Here is a 17,725-nt window from a genome sequence, read left to right as displayed (position 1 = left end):
AAGCAATTGTGATGAGTTTAAAAAAATATATTTTGTTCCTTTTTTTTTTAATATAAAACAAGTAAAGTGCCACACAAGTTCCGGCAGAATCGAATTTTATATACCCAGCGTGTGTTTCCAGTGAAATTCCATAGACTATAGTCTATAGTATAGTATAGTTATAACTAAAGGCGCAACGAGTCTGGTGAGTAGTGGGGCGTTAGGAGATATTAGTTGTCCCCTGTGCTCGAAATGCCCAAAGGCGTCAAGAGAATTTCAAGAAAACTCAGAGTTTTTGTTTTTTATTACCTACCTCTTTTAATATATTTTGATAAAATTATTCTTGACTAAGGCAATAAAAACTAGCTTCTGTAACCTTTTGACCTGCTGAACAGCATAACTTAAACAGTTTCTTACTCTAATCCTGATAGAAAAAGTGTTTTTCTAATAGCGGTCGCACCTCGGCAGGCAAACTTCAAGAGTATTTCTGCCATGAAAATGTCAGCTTGAAACTGTGGGCCTCTCCATTTGCGGAACAACATCAAGACGCATACCACAAATAAGAGGAGGAGCTCGACCAAACACCAAATAAAGAGTATAAGTGCAAACTATATATACACTTGTGGACAAAATAATAGGTGTGTGCTGAATCTGTGCTGATTTTACGCCCAATAGTGTAATAACTGTTATTTATTTTTGATACCGCTACATTTTAATGAAACAAAACTAGAACGTAAGTAAAAAACATTTTTGCGACTCAATTGGTAATTTTGCGTGTTATTGGAAAGTAATGATTGTTTGATTGAATTCGCTTGGCCATAAAAATAGGTGTATCAGCATTTTTTCGAAAATACCTTGTTATTTGAAGTGTTATCAAGTATGTTTTGCTGCATTGTTCAATTTGTATTATTTTAACTGGTTAAATAATTATTTAGAATGGGTCGTAATCGCCACTGCACCGAAGTAGAGCGTCAATTGGTGAAGAAACTTCGTGCGGAAGGGAAAACGTACCGCTACATTGCCAATACATTGGGACGGTCGGAAAACTTTGTTACGAACTCTTTAAAAAAGAAGTGTGAGAAAGAAAATCGTGGACGGCCAAGATTGACGGGCCCGGCCGAGGATCGCCGTATAGTTCTTATGACCAAAAAGGATCCTTTTGTGTCTTCGCGACGAATCGCAGCAGAAATGGGATTGAATATAAGCTCGCGGACAATACGACGGCGCTTAGTGGACGCTAATCTACCAGGACGAAAAGCTAGAAGAGTTCCACTTCTACGAAAGGTGCACATACAGAGAAGAAAAGCATTTGCTAATGAGCACAGAGATTGGTGTGGTCCTACTGGAGAAAAAAAGTGGCGAAATATTTTATTTAGTGACGAAGTAAAGATTAATTTATACGGTAATGATTCCAGAAGAAGTGTACGCCGCCCGAAAGGCAAAGAATTTGCGTCTCAGTATACCAAAAAGACCATTAAGCATGGAGGCGGAAACATTATGGTGTGGGGATGTTTTTCTTGGCAGGGTGTTGGTCCTTTATTTTGTATAAAATACACAATGACCGCGGTTGAGTATAGGGATATTTTGCAAAATGTTATGCTTCTATATGCAGAAAAAAACATGCCTTTGAGATGGTGTTATCAGCAGGATAATGACCCGAAACATACCTCGAGGTTGGTGTCGGAGTGGCTAAGAAATGCGAACATAAGTTGTATGCAATGGCCAAGTCAATCCCCTGATCTCAATACTATTGAGAACTTGTGGAGTGATTTGAGGAGAGGAGACTGGCAGACTTTTCATTCCAAAACCAGGAGCAATTGTGGCAGAAAACCAAGGAAATATGGGATGCTACCCCTTTAGAAACCTGCCAAAAATTAATAAAATCCATGCCCAATAGAATAGGCAAACTTATACAGAACCATGGAGGATATACTGGTTATTGAAATACTAGCGGTTAAATTTAAGTTGAACTGTCTTTTTGTTTTGTTTTTTGTCATATAATATTTCACACCTATTATTTTGACCAATAGTATTTTTTGTTATAATTAAATTTTGGTTTGAGTGTAAAAAGTAAAATGAATTTCAACATATTTTTATTTAATGAAATAAAACATTACTAAAACAACAAAAAAAACTCTTGTCTTTACACATTTTTGAATGTTATTAAAAAAATCTTTGTTACACCTATTATTTTGTCCACAAGTGTATATATATATTATATATAACCCTTCAAAGGCGTATAAACTCTAAAAAATTAAGAGAATTTTATAAACTCACAATTTAGAAAATATTTAAAATCTAAAATTTGACAAATTCAAAGTATGTAGCGACAAGTTTTTTGAAATGCGTGACTGCATACCGAACATTAAAAATCCAAAATCCAAAATAATTGGAAAAATGTTCAAAATGACCTCTACAATTTCAAATGAATCTGCCAAAGTTTTGAAAACATATTCAACGAATTGGATCCTCCAATCTGAATTTGTCAATTTTGACCACAGGCTTGGATTCAGAGACTCTAAGGACAAAATCAGTTATGAGTAGCGCAACGAAGTATCAAGTTTTGACTTTTTTTGATAAAAATCTGTTTATGTTTTTATAAAATTACAGAGCATTCTACAATAAAAACCTTAAATCACAATTCAAAGCTTCAAAATTTGTACAAAGTTCAGCAAATGTTCAAACAAAAAATTTCAAAAATTTTCAACTTTTTAATCAGAATTTTTAGAAAAATTCTAAGTATGCAGTTTTGAAGCACTTTGAATTATAGAAGAACAAAGTACAAGTTTCAAGTGGCTCAAAATGCTCGCTGGGCGATTAAGCATTTCACATCTTTTAAGGGAGAGAAACAGCTATACCAGGCGGCCAACAGAGTTGCAGGCTCGCTGATGGTGCGCTACAAACTAACAGCAGTACTGCCTGACTCACTTTTGCTCATTATCAAACCCATATAGACTCTTATTCGACCAATCCTAACATATGGTTGTGAGGTATGGACTCTTGTGATGATTGTGCTCAGATTGGTCGGATGGAAAGAAAAATTTTAAGAAAGATGTTTGGCCCAATAAGAATGGATGATGGTACCTATGGAATCCGATTGAACTTGAAACTGAACGATCTAACTCAGAACAAGACAGCTGTGCGTTTTGTTAAATCGCAGCGCATAAGATGGCTAGGTCAAGTGATCCGTATGCCTGTTGACTGTACCGTGAAGAAAGCCTTGACAGGAAAGCTAATGGGCGTGAAGGCCAAAGGCAGACCGAGGAACCGTTGGATAGACGCAGTGGAACACGATCTTAAGAAGCTGGGAATACGTAACTAGGAAGCAATAGCTCAAGATAGACCGGAGGAACATTTTGAAGAAAGCTTTGACGCACGCCGCGTTGTAACGCTATAAAAGAAGAAGATATGGATAGCGCAGATCGCAGGCTCAATGCAGTAAGCTTCCTGATCGATAGATTGATTGATAGAACAGTATCTATAGGCTGCTCTTGGAAAGATAAGTCTGAAGTGGACTAAAGAGTGCTTCTAAATCTAACAAAGCCGCAGCACTCAATAGCAATGGGTAGCCTAATTAGGTATTGTCCATCTACATGCGATGAAACTCAACATTTATCACATCAACACATCAGCACATCTTAGCTCTGGCTTTTGAACCACCTCTGAGAAGCTATCAAGTTCGAATTTTAATCGCCTGAGGAATTTAACGGCTCGGTCCAGTCACGAGAATGCACCCAACTAGAGCTCGACGAAATATAATTAACGCTTAAACATTTACGATGAAGCCAAAAGGTAGACAGGATGGATTGACGAAATGGAGGATGCTAAGCGGAAACTTAAAGTAAAAAACGAGAAGGAATCAAGTCAAAATCCGGTCTAATGGAGATATTTTGATCAGCAGGCCAAAGCTCACACAGAGCTGTAGTGCCTGAACAATGATGATGATGATATGTGAGGATCGAATCATTAAATATTATAAAATAAATAATTAAATAGGGAAAGTAGGCGTAGATGTTCTCCAATAAGCCAATTTTCCGTGCTAATAATTCTTGATAAATAACACAGATTTAATCTTCTTTTATTTTGCTGACTTCCGCATATCAGGCAGACAAACAAATAGACTTGGCCAAAACTATCCCCCTCATCATTGTGAATATTTTGTATACATTCATACATACAAGTATGCCTATTCAAATTTCAATCCCGACACCGTTAAGCTTTTACAACTCACAAAGTTGAAATACCTTAGTGCACTAATGCGCACAGGTATAAAAAAAAATAAAAAAAAAAAACAAATTTACATTCGCTGCACTAATGACAAATAGATGTACTTGTACCTACTCCGTTTTGAAGGTAATTTACATTTACAAGTAGGAATTTACCTATAGAAATTGCAAGTGTATGGGAATGTAATATTACTCAGCATCTAATTGGCAATTCATAGCTGAATTTTTGCATAACTGAATGTCTATTGGGAAACAAAGAAAAAATCTTTATCACTTTAGAATTGCCGTTTTATTTGCAGTGAGTCATTTTCTTGCTAACAATTTTTGCTTCTAACCGAAGCTTCGAAAGGAATTTCATACAAAATCGAAATGTTAATTTACCGAATTAAGTTAGTGAATGCAAATTTATAAGAATAAATTAACGCAGATGTATGTGAAGAAGCAGAGAAATATGCGTTTCATGTAAATAATTAAAAAAGAGCGTCGGTAGTTTATGCAAAACAATAAAGATCTCAAAAATATTAAGACTTAAAAATGCATTGTAATATTTTTAATTGCTGTATAGTGTAAAAATAATAAATGATTCGAAAAAATATGTTTTGCTAATTTTAATTTCATTTTTGTTTTTTTTTTTTCATTTATGCTGCAACTTAATTCACATATGAGGGGGTTATTTCACGCGGCAGGCTAATCACCTACCCTGACAGAAAGCAAAATAGATTAACAAAATCAACGCAAGACTGAGTCTTGTCGAGGCCCTATGCTCCCGAGTGAAGTGAGAAAGGAAAAAAAAAATTCACGCCAAGAGAACTGGGAAAAAAGTGATGCTCTGGAATTCGTTCATGTTTTGATGAAAATTGAAAAGGTCGAGCCAAGGAGCACCAGGGGATTTGGTGGCTCTTAAAACACTCAGGCTAAAAAGCCCATTGTATTTAAAACTCTGGAAAGAGGATAGATAGTCAAGGAGGGAAGGAGAAAAGTATAAGAGAAAGAGAGTGGAAGGAATAGAGACATAGATAGAGATAGTTAGTCCTGTGAGAATTTTCCAGATTCTTTGCCAAATCTGTACATATCCTCCAGTTTAAGGGAACGAATTTAATTTGCTCTGACGACATCGGAACCCAAAACTCGTAGCCCTGCTTTAGCAAAGGCAGAACACTCACAGAGAAAGTGCTCAGTGCTATCAGCCTCCTCCAAGCAAGACTGCCACATCGGGTCCTCAATGATTCCAATGGTGGTCATATGCTGACTCCATGGGTTGTGTCCTGTAATAATACCGACCATCCACCGAATGTCTTTCCTTTCAAGTTTTAGTAGAAAGTTTGACAATTTTCTGTTCGGACTTGTCACAAGACACTTTGTAGATCTGCAGCGTTTTAAACCGGACCATCGCTCTTTAGCATACATATGTACATCTCGCACTGTGTATAATACTAGGTGCTTGTTTTTGTCGCCCGATTCATGTGAAAAAGGCAAGCAGTAAAACCTCCCTTAGGCAGACATTCACCATCAGTCAACTTTCGTCCGTCCAGAAGAGGTGTCCGCTCAAGAGAGCATAATTTGTTCTTATACCTGTCACAGGAATTCGGGGTGCGGCCAACACCATTTAAAGATTTCAAGAAATCAGCTGATTTCCTGACGTCACTTGATATGTGTTTTTGCTGTTGTTGCTGTTGAAGTTATTGAGTATTTCTACGGAAATAATCCTAATTAGCGACTAGCGGCATTTTACTACCCCTTTATTGTGTGATGTCTGTATTTTTCAGATGCATTTCGTGAGATCCAAGTATAACAGTAAATTTTTTATCTCTATGTCTGAGATTCCATTAATTTGCTGTAAGAAGGGCTTGCCGAAAGAAAGAAGTATTTTCTGGCAAAACCTGGACATTCGCATAAATAGTAGCAAAGACTTGCTTTCATCCCCTCCGCCTGACAGCTTCTGCAGATGGCAGTGAAAGGTAGGTTCGATCTGGCTGCATGATCCCCTGTCTTTCAGTGCCTAACGTTGTGACGGCAAAGTTTGCAGTGTGCGTGAAATGTTTGAGCGAGCGCAGCCTAACAGGTACTTCGGATACTTTGGATGTTGTACGACGGCCATGTTTTTCTTGGTGTAGTACATTTAGTTAATTGCTTCCAGATTCTTTCGGCTAAAGCATAGTAGTGTAAAGGAATGGGTATTTTTATTGCATTGGATGGGGTAGCAACTGTCACCGCCTCTGCTATATCTAGCGCAGAACCTTTTCTTGCTAGTTCATCTGCTATCTCATTACCCTCTATATTTCTAAGACCGGAAACTCATATCAGAAAAATTTGAAGCCAATGACCGGGAAATTAAATTGATTTGGATAAGTTTATCGGTTCCGAATAGAGGCCAGCTCCCACAACATAGTTCATTTTAGAACCATCAGTGTAGATTTCGACATCGAATCTGCCAATCACTTCCCTTTCCTCCATTCGGCTCTCGATGGAAAACGTACCGTAAAGTCTTTCTTGAAGTTGAGGTCGAGGATTGTGAAGTTTGATTTGTTTTTGAAAAGTGAGAGTCCCTTTAGGAGATTGGGATGTGACGGCGGTTTGTTTACGAAAAAACTGATATTGTGATATACGCAAAAAATCTACACAGCTTCCATTCTGTTACTTCTGTGGGAATACGTGTGAAATAAGGAGCCGTACTTCTGCTGCCGAATCCCCGGTGGCGTGGCAGTCGAATTTTTCACCAGAGCTAAAGGCCAAACCTCGTAATCTATACTTGATATCTGAGACTTCGTATAGCAAAAAATCGTCCCCTTAGTATAACAATAGCCTATGTACTAATAGGCTATTATTTTTTATTGAATTTTTGGATTCTCCATCGTCGATTTTATATGTGGTCAAAATTTTGTCAAATTCTAGTTCCACAAAGTAGGTCAAAACGTCAGTCAAAAAATAATAAATATTTAAAGACATAACGAGATTTAAGTGAGAGCTACTTTCGACAAAAAGTTTGAAATTCATTTTCTCCAAACATCAAAAAATTTATAGGCTATTTTAATACTAAGGGGACGAAATGTTCGCCCAAGGGAAGTATCCGTCTAATAAGGTCTCCATGATATTCATTCTATGAGAAGCAGACTAAAAAGTGCTTTGGATCATCGGTTTGTATGACTACCACAAACTACTGAATCACATTTGCAAATATAAAAATACTTTCTTGACAGCTGTTTTTGAAGTGTAAACTGTTTTTTCTTTCAATTTTTGTGGTATTTTTAAACGGAATAACTGTATTTTCTACTAATGGGTTATGAACTATTCATAGGGGTCAAATAAAATCAAAGGTTCAAGGAAAATCATGGAAATGTTAATATTTTCTTAATCAATATATTTCAATTTCGTTAGAATAGTAGACAAACTGTTTGTACTCGCTAAGATAGCTCATGAATTTCAAAATTTTCCCTAATTTCAAAAACACATTTTTTTAAACTAGACACGGAAATTCAGAAATCTGCTTGTTAAGGGATTAGGTAGTCAGAAATTTCAACAAATTGAATTTTTTTTACATTTTCTTGAAGTATAATATCTTAAAAATATTGTGTGAAAATTTGAATTGAATCCGAAAAATACTTTTGGAGATATTCGGGATTCACTTCGCTCGGGCGCTCCGGAGAGTTCGACAGCAAGTGGCACAACTTTAAATGTATTTTTCTCAAAACGATGTTTTTTGAACTGGTGATCACTATAACTTAAAATCCGCTTGGTAGATTTCAAATAAAATTTATGCTACTTTTGAAAAACATAAAAAACTTGACCCTGATCGAAGGAATTTTTTACAAAAATTTCGATTTTTTTTTAACAATTAATTATCGTTTTTTTTCTCGAAAATCTGAAAAATACTTTCTGAATCACCAAGAAGATGCAAGCGATTGGAAGACATACAAACACCATTACACAGAAATTAATGAAGACAAAAAGCGAATCACTTATACATCATCTTTACCCACAAGTGCCATGAGGGCTTTTACCAGATTAAGAATTGGACACACTATCACAACACATGCCCACTTACTGTCAGGTGATAGTCCTGCCAAATGTCCTTTTTGTAACCACACCGTCACTATCAAACATTTACTTACTCTCTGCCCGATCCTGCACAATTCATCAGTCAGCTATGACAACGTTGATATTATAAAACTGCTTAAAACACCCTCGGATGAAAATATAATGGCAATATATAACTTCTTGAAAAACAATGACTTGTTAAAATATATTTAAGATACTAACACTTGCACTAACACTTAGCAAATAGTTTTTACTCATATGTAACTTTAATTAAAGTGGCGGCTGAAGGCCTCGTAGCCAGTGCTGCCTTTTGATATTTATGTAATAAAATTAGTTTTGTTATATAAATTTAATAAAATAAAATAAAAAATAAAAAAAAACTTCCTGAATCCGCCATATTGTTAATCTTGAAAAAAAAAAACAAAAAAAGCTTGGATCAGGCACAAGATTAATCTCCAAGGACTTGTGATGATCACTGCAAGGGACGTCTGGAGAAATGGGCTCCACATCAACAGCGATATCTTTTACAATTTTTAATGTTTCCTTTATGCAAAATTTTGCTAAAGTCAAGTCGAAGCATGATGTATTAATGCTATTGAAAATCATCATTTTCTCGGGCCTCTGACTACCCCTAACCCCTTAAGAAATTCAAAGAAACATTCATTCCATCAAAACCGCAATTCAAATTATCAGTGAGTAGATATGTACATACATATACATACATCAACATGCACTGTAAACTTCCGAATTCAAGTTTGTGCATCTTCAAATTTATTTACCGATATTTTCTATTCAAAACTTAATTAAAAAAAAAACATTACTATATGAAACCATACAAGAACGTTTGCTAAGCAGGTACTTAAATTTTGGCCACTACTTTACATATGAGTATCAACCTACTTACATATATTTTTGTGCAACAACTCACAATTCTTCAAATCCAACACTTGGCACAGGCTGTTTATTCATTGCTTATTCGATAAAAATCGACTAAGGCTACTTAAACCGCAAAAAAAAAATAAAAAACTAAAAGCAAAAAGCAAAAACGTCAAGCAAAAATGTCGACTTTAGTTCAATGCAAACCCCATTCGGAGTACAATTCGATAAATGGAAAAAACAACGAAACCAGTTAACAAACTTAGTCGTAAACAAAACCGCATTGCAAAAACGAAATAAAACGAAAAGGACTTGACAACAAAACAAGAAGTTTTGAAGGAAATATTTGTGTTGAAATAAATTGAGATGCACGTAAAAAGCGCTAGAAGAGGATCTAGTAAATGGAAAACTTTAGTTCTTGAAGCTAAAAATGAAAAGCGACAAGTATTTTACGGAAACTCGGCAGATTAGTCCAAAAACTGCAGCTTACGGCGATAAAAACTAAATAATTTTTGTCAAAATATTGTACTCAGGCTCATGCCGATTTTTTAGACTTTTGGTATATGTTTATGTGAACAAAAGTGGACCCGAAAGGACCAGGAGACGCGTGCGCACTCTGAAAAAAGATCGGAGTGCTGGTTGAACACATTTAAGGAACCCGGGGTGTAAAAATTTCAAAGAATCGATTTTTTGTGTTTTTCATTTTTGTATGTAAAAGAAGTTAAATAAAAAGCCTAAAAAATGTATATACATATCGTTTTTCATTTTTTTATTGTAAAAAAAAAAATCCTGAAAATACCCTAAATTTTCGAGCTCCAGACCACCGGGACCCCTTAACAGGCAACCATGCAGATGGCTGAGCGCAGCTTTCTGATGATGCAGTAGGAGTTATAAAAATGATAAGGAGAAAAAAACGATCTCTATTCTCCTCGGATGCAGCCTCGCACTGTGCAGAATTTGACTTCGCAGCCTCTGAGCCTCATTTTTCGCTACTTTAAATCAAGCGGTGCGTATTGACTTAAAGGAACTGACGAGATTTGTCAGAGATACTGGCTGGTTCAAGCGGGAATATTTAACCACATTTTGATATCACAACGCGCATTTATCTTTAGTTTATGGTTGCCATTGGCATCAGCGGTAGGTAGCCAATTCAGCCTAACCCAGCCTTTAATGGCAAGCAAATTGATTCATTATTTTTAAGAACTTACTGAAAACGCAAGAAAATCTGGGTGCGTAATCGGGACTGATATCAAAATTTCAATTATCGAATAAGAAGGATTAAAAAAAACAAAGCTAAAAATTGTTTTTGGTTTTTTTTTCAGAACTTACAAAAATCGTTAAAAACGAGCTGCGCTCTTTAACCCTTACGAGCATGGTGGGAAGCCAGGTTCCCACCTTCTTTTTTCTCAACTTTTCTCTACAGATTTGATATTTATGAAAATGGGACCGAGAAAATTTATTTATATGATAATCCATATATCAAAGAATGTAACTGAAACTAAGAAAATTGTTTTGCGTGAATTTATAAACAATTACAGATAAACAAATTGAAAAAATCGTCTATTTTCAGGAAAAAATTCATTTTTCAACAAAGTACATAATGTATAAAGATGGGACATGATACTATAAGGTTTTTGGGGTGCTGATTACGAATCTGAGGTCAGATTTGAGAAATTCAATATGGCGGATACAAAATGGCGGACATATTTTTTGAAAAATTGTTGGATACTTACCAAATTTGACATTAGGGGGTTTTTGGGGTCGCTGATTACGAACCTTGAGTCAGATTTGAGAAATTCAAAATGGCGGATACAAAATGGCGGACATATTTTTTGAAAACTTGTTGGATACCAAAAACTCCCTAATATCAAACTTGGTGAGTATCCAACAAGTTTTCAAAAAATATGTCCGCCATTTTGTATCCGCCATATTGAATTTCTCAAATCTGACTCAAGGTTCGTAATCAGCGACCCCAAAAACCCCATAATGTCAAATTTGGTAAGTTTCCAAAAAATTTTTCAAAAAATAGGTCCGCCATTTTGTATCCGCCATATTGAATTTCTCAAATCTGACCTCAGATTCGTAATCAGCGACCCCTGAAACCCTTAAAATTACATGCAATCATAAAAGCGGTTGGTAAGTAAAATGTGTGCTTCAAAGGGTTAAAAGAAAGATGTTCTAACTTTTACTAATTAGTAATTTGAGAAGTAAAAGAGAAATAGAAATAGAAAAGAAAGAGATTATAAGTATTACTTTTTTTTACCTATTAAAATCGTTGAAAGAAAGTCTAGGTTCTTTATCAGGCGAGAAGTCGTAATTTCTAATTCTAGCTCGTTTGAAAAAATTTCATAAAAGTTAAGTTTAAATAATTTTTTTTTATTCAGAACTTATAAAAAGGCTAAAAAATATCGTAATCAGGCAGGAGTCATAATTTAGACTCTAATGCCTGTAATTTAAAGAAAATGGAAAAAGTCGGCTTAAAATTTATTTCCCGATTTTTTTTTAATTCGGTTGTAACCAAACCTTGGGTATTTAAAAAGGAAAATGCGATCATTTTTACCAACTAGTAATTAAAAAAAAATTTAAAAGTGAGGTAAGAAGTGTATAAGAGTATAATTTTTAGAACTTATAAAAATTGCAAAAAAGAAGAAGAGAAGAATCATAATTTCTAATACCTAATAATTGGAAAAATTAATTAAAGTGAAATTTAAACCCTTTTGCTTGCAGACGTCATAAATTTTACTAACTAGTATTTTGAAAACAATAAAAAATATTTTTTAAATTTCTTTTGAACTTATAAAAAAAACTAGGTTTGTATTTAGAGAAGAGTCGTTATTTGAAAGAGTGAAATGAAGTAAAAAATTAAAGAAAGTGAAGTGAAAAATTTAATAAAATGAAGTTTAAATATTTATTATTTTCGAGAAATTGTAAAAATGGTTAAAAAATGTGTGTTGATGAACAGAGAGAATCAAATTTCAGCTTTCGAATAATTTTGAATTATAAAAAAAAGAATGTATTTTAATTTTTTTTTCTTTTCAGAACTTATGAAAATCGTCAAAAAATTCTGGGTTTTTTAAAAGTCAAGATGACATAGTTTTTACTAATTAATAATTTAAGAACAATAAAAAGAAATAATTCAAAGGAAAATTTCAGCTTATAAAAGGTTTAACAAAATATGGGATTTTAATCAGATCAAAACACAGATAAATAAAACAAAAAATATCTCTTAATTCAAAAAAAAATTTGTTTAAATGTATTTAATTTTGGTTAGACTTGACAAAAATCATTAAAACATTTCGCTTGTAATTAGGGAAGTGGTCATACCTTTTGATATCTGCTAATTTAAAAAAAAAAACTAAAAACGATAAGCTAAGCATTTTTTTAAACTTTGCAAAAATCCTAAAAAATTCGGGTTCGTTATCAGGGAAAAGGTCAGAATTCTTAATATTGGCTAATTTAATAAAACTTAAAAAGAGCTAAGGTTTATTTTTTCCGGGAATCATACTTTTTATATTAATATTAACTAATTTGGAAAAATTTAAAAGGGAAGTTACTTTTTTTTCGGAACCTATACCAACCGTTAAGCAAATCTGAGTTTTATGAAGTATTTAATAAATTTAAAAAAAGAAATTGGCCTAAATATTTTTTTTCAAATTTTTACTTTTTTTATTTTTTTAGTATTTAAAAATCGTAAAGAAAAATTTAAATTTTAATGAAATTTTTTCAGAACTTATAAAAACCGTAAAAGGAATCCGAGCTTTTTAAAGTATTTCAAAAATAAAAAATAATAAAATTGGCCAAAATGTTTTTTTCTTCAAATGTTTACTTATTTATTATTTCAGTATTTAAAAATTGAAAAGAAAAGTTTGCATTCATCTAACGAATTTTTTCCAGAACTTATAAAAACCGAAAAAGAAATCTGAGCATTTTAAGGTATTTAAAAAATAAAAATTAAAAATAAGAAAATTGGCCTAAATATATATTTTCTTTCAATATTTTACCTTTTTATTATTTCAGTATTAAAAATCGTAAAAAAAAGTTTGCATTCACTTAAGGAAATTTTTTTCAGAGCTTATAAAAACCGTAAAAGAAATCCGAGCTTTTTAAAGTATTTAAAAAATAAAAAATAATAAAATTGCCCTCAATATTTTTTTCCAATTTTTTTAATTTTTTATCATTTTAGTATCTAAAAATCGTAAAAAACTGTGTGCATTCATTTAAGGAAATATTTTTCAGAGCTTATAAGATCCATAAAGGAAATCCGAGCTTTTTAAGGTGTTTAAAAAATTTGAAAAAGTTGGCCTAAATAATTGTTTTTTTCAAATTTTTACCTTTTTATTATTTTAGTATTAAAAATCGTAAAGAAGAGTTTGCATTCATCTAACAAATTTTGTCCAGAACTTATAAAAACCGTAAAAGTAATCTGAGGTATTTAAAATATCTAAAAAAAAATTGGCCTCAATATTTTATTTTTTTTTAATTCTTATCATTTTAGTATCTGGAAACGGTAAAAAAAGTTTGCATTCATTTAATTTAATTAAATGTTTGTACTTGAGAGTTAAAATGGAAATTTTCCTTTATTAAAAATAAAATTCACTTCGTTTAATTTTTGTTGTTATTGTATCAGCATAAACATCTCCGATACAATTAGAGGGATTGCTACTGGAGTAACAGCGCTTGGCCGGATATAATATACATAAATCCGGGTCGTTTCTGCAAATATGAACCGACTGCCACGGGAACGTTAGTTTTTCAACTAGCCCAATATTTTTGGAAGCTTAATTTTTAAAAATCAGTGAGTAATTATATTTCATTTATGAAAATTTATGAAATAAAGGCCTTGATTACACCCAACTCGTGTTTTTGTAGGGCGTCGCCATGGAGTTTGATTGATTTGTTAATGTCTGAATTATATTTTAATAATCTTTTTTTTAATTTGAATTATTCCCTCCTACCACCATTCGCATTAAATTTTAAATACATTATTTATTATTTTTTTTTTTATTAATTAAAAAATAATTACTTAATTGCAGCAAAAGAAATTAAACAACTTTGAAATAGCCAAGACAAGTTAGAGTTGGCGTGGTCAGATAGATGACATTTTTTTTTCTAAATTTGAATTATTTCCTCCTACCACTATTCGTATTAAATTTTAAATATTTTTTATTATTAAAAAAAAATGTTTCCTTCTACTACTACTATTCGTATTAAATTTTAAATAAATTATTTAAATTTATTTTTTTATTATTTAAAAAAAAAGAGTATTCATTGCAACAAAAAAAATTTACCAATTTTGAAATAGCCATCAATGGCTAAGATAAATTAGAGTTGGCGTGGTCAGATGGGTGACATTTTTTTTCAATCACTAATTTAACTAAAATCATCATGACTAACTTTGCATTTTTACCAAAATTCTTCAAACATTTTTTTTGTTTGAATTTTTACCAAAATGTCACGAATTCGATTTGGTCTGTCAGCAGCCACGATTCACATATTTTTGTCACAAATAACCTTATTTAACCATACATGTGTGTGTGTGTGTGTGTGTGTGTAATAGAGGGCTGGTTCCTTTTTAAATCAGGTATCATTTGCATGTTACCGTTATTTCGCACTCAAAAAAGTGTCAGCACTTATAAAGCACAATAAATCCAGACATTGATCCTTTCAAATAAAGCAAAACTCATTGAATTATATTTTTAAGCGTGTTTCTTATACGATTTTGAAAAACAAATCAGCCGATCGTACGCCTTTTAGAATATTAGCGAGAAAAGTGCACGTTTAAGATTCCAAATGATTGGCTCAACTGATCTGAGCAACTCGTTGAAGTCGCATAAATTTGGGGGTGCTAAAAACTTCATCACAACATTTTTTTATATGAAGAAATAAGTGAAGGTAACGGAATTGCGAAATTTGAAATGAAGGCATAAGCAGCCTGTTCCCTCGTCAAATTTTTCTATACTTAATATTTTTCAAACAAAAAACAAGCAAAAAAAATAAAAAAACGAAAGAAAACCACATTACCTAAGCGCAATTAAAAAAACCTGAATTGAATTATTAATTTATGATGAGTAATATATACATTCACACACACACACACACACGTATGCATTGCTTTGAAAATTGCCAGAGATCATTTTTTTTGTTTTCTCATTTCTCACTATTTATTTGCATTTTTATTGCTATTTGTGCACTTAATATTCGATCTACAAACATCATTTATTTTATTTTTCTTTTTATTAGTTTGCGCTCAATTTTCAGTTCAAGCCGAATATGTGTCTTCAGCTAAATTTTTTCAACTGAAGCGTCTCATTCTTGCTTACTTTCCATAGAATTTATTTAATTTAATTTCATCCTCAGCAAATTGACTTGAATTGCAATCGCGCTGAGACTGGCGAAACCGCACATGTACACACGCTCCTTCAGCCGTACACACTTCATCTCAATACATGAGACGGAAACACTCCCACAACACATATTTATATTTATTTTTGTAGTTGTTTTTTTTTTAGCCTAGACAGTACGAGACATCAGCTGGACACCGGTGAGTCTGCTGTATCTGTACGTGTATTGTCTGGAATTGTGATGCCCCTACATTAACAGCAGTGACTGACTTTCGAGCTGAGCAGCAATAGCGGCAGCAGCAGCAGCAGCAGTGACACACTCTCAACAACACTGTAATACAAGCTTGCTAATTTATTTATGCACTTGTGCATTGATTCTATATGCAAATATGTAAGTATGCATGTATGTAAATATTTAATTGCATTTTTATTATCATAATTTTTGTTGTTTTTTGTTTTGTTTTTGTAGTTGTCATTTATTGTTGTTTCACATTATCACGCAACATATCAATTTTGATTAACGTATTGTAGTATACAATTACTATTATTTTCTTTTTTTTTCATATCTCAGCTTCAATCACACCTTCACCACTCTACCATCACATACTTTACATTGTATCCACTTGGAAGTCAAAACAATCCGTTGTAATTCGTTTGCGATTCGTTGTTAACTTTGCTTTTGTGGCGAACACTGTTTGTCGATGGTATCGCATCGATAGCGTGTTGTACCGTTTAGCACGAGAGCCCGAAACAAACTGAGGCTCTAAGCTCACCTTCGCAGCGGCCGCGCTGCATTTAGCCACTTAGTAAGCGCCAATATGGCCCCAATGCTGCTCAGTCTCTGCTCGGTTAGTCTCAGCTGCGCTCAGTTGTTGCATGGAATTTTGTAGTCGCTCTGTTGGTCTGCTAATGGCTGAGTTCTGGTTACGTTGTAAATACTCAGTGGCTCGGCCGCTCATTCGCTACATGCATATGTGCTCACGCTCTCAGCTGCTTTGCTTTTGCTTTGTTTATTTTTATCACAACTCCGCCGTGGCCATGCCGCATAAAAGCCAAGCCAAACAGTTATCATAATAATTATACACATACATACATACAATTGATCACATTTCATTATTTCCATATGTGTGTAAATGTATGTTTGCATGCGGGTGTGTGTATTTGTATATATTGATTGGAGTGCACGAGAGTTGTCGCATAGATCTTTGTGTGAGTTACTGTCTGTGTGAATGAGCGCGGTTGCCACTACGCTAAATTGCACACTTTACCGACTGCATAAGACGACTTTTGACTTTCAACAATTCATGGTGAAAAGACTTTTAGAGGTGTGCTATTTAGCAGACCATTATTCGGCTCTGAGCGAATTTGCCAGAATCAGCTGATAGGCCGACATCACTTTGGGTGAGTTTACAAAAAAACGGAGTTTGTGTTGGTGATGAACGAAAAAAAAATCAACCAATGACACTTTGTTGCCGTCTGAACAACGACTGATTGGACGAGTGTGTGAATACATGTGAAATGGTCGTGCAAAATTCGGTTGCCGAATCCCCAAGTCGCGGGGAAGACAAAGTTCCCCTCACAATTTTCTTTTTCCCCATAGTTAAATAGCAAACATGGTAATCCATTAGCCTTGCGACAATTGAAGTAGGGAGGCAATCTGAACTTAGAGATTCATGAAATCGTAAAGCGGCGTAATCAAACAGTGGGAATCCAAGTTCAAACCCTCTTTTTTCAAAGGGTTATATGGGTTGCGAAGAGTGTGTTAAGTACAAGGTTATGTTGGAGCAGTAAATATTCAATCTTAGCCCGATACACGAGTACATATAGCTGATAGTTTAAATCAAAAATCAAACAAAAAAAAAACTTATTTTTGAGTCATCTGATACCTTTTTACACCTATATATTTTCCAGCATGTTACAACTTGAGTGGGTTGGCAATATGCCTGGTCGGAAAAACTGCGTATGGTTCTTTACTGATGGTTCAAATGTTGACGATGAAGTTGTCTTTAGCGTCTGCTGCGTTTCGACTCGTCTTCCTAATGGTTGAAATTCTCGTCATTAATGGTTAAGCAAAAATACGACTAACTTCAAGGAAATCTATAATTATTATGATAGCCAAGCAGCAATTAAATCTCTTGGTGGGTTTGGCTCTAATTCCATCATTGCTCGCAAATGCTGGATATATCTTAACGAGATGGCAGAATATTCCGCCTCCACTTGATATGGGTGGCAGAGCATAGTAACATGCGAGAGAGGGCGAGTGGTAGT

At 33.8% G+C, this 17,725-nt stretch overlaps 1 protein-coding gene across 4 annotated transcripts in view; it reads right to left on the bottom strand.

The window, feature by feature from the left end:
* The window catches only part of LOC128855665 (uncharacterized), a 29,284-nt gene extending 13,073 nt beyond the window's left edge, over nucleotides 1-16,211 (bottom strand). For 2 of the 4 annotated variants that reach the window (XM_054090752.1, XM_054090754.1), the window contains exon 1: nucleotides 16,065-16,211. The gene's annotated coding sequence lies outside the window, so the exon portion shown is untranslated. The remainder of the gene's footprint in view (nucleotides 1-16,064) is intronic. The other 2 variants (XM_054090753.1, XM_054090755.1) reach the window with 1 other exon arrangement.
* Nucleotides 16,212-17,725: the final 1,514 nt, after the last annotated feature.

The sequence above is a fragment of the Anastrepha ludens genome, chromosome 2 (assembly GCF_028408465.1).
Source record: "Anastrepha ludens isolate Willacy chromosome 2, idAnaLude1.1, whole genome shotgun sequence".
Taxonomy (NCBI): Eukaryota; Metazoa; Arthropoda; class Insecta; order Diptera; family Tephritidae; genus Anastrepha; species Anastrepha ludens.
Note: the sequence above shows the minus strand (reverse complement) of the source record. Positions and strands in the feature narration are given on the sequence as shown.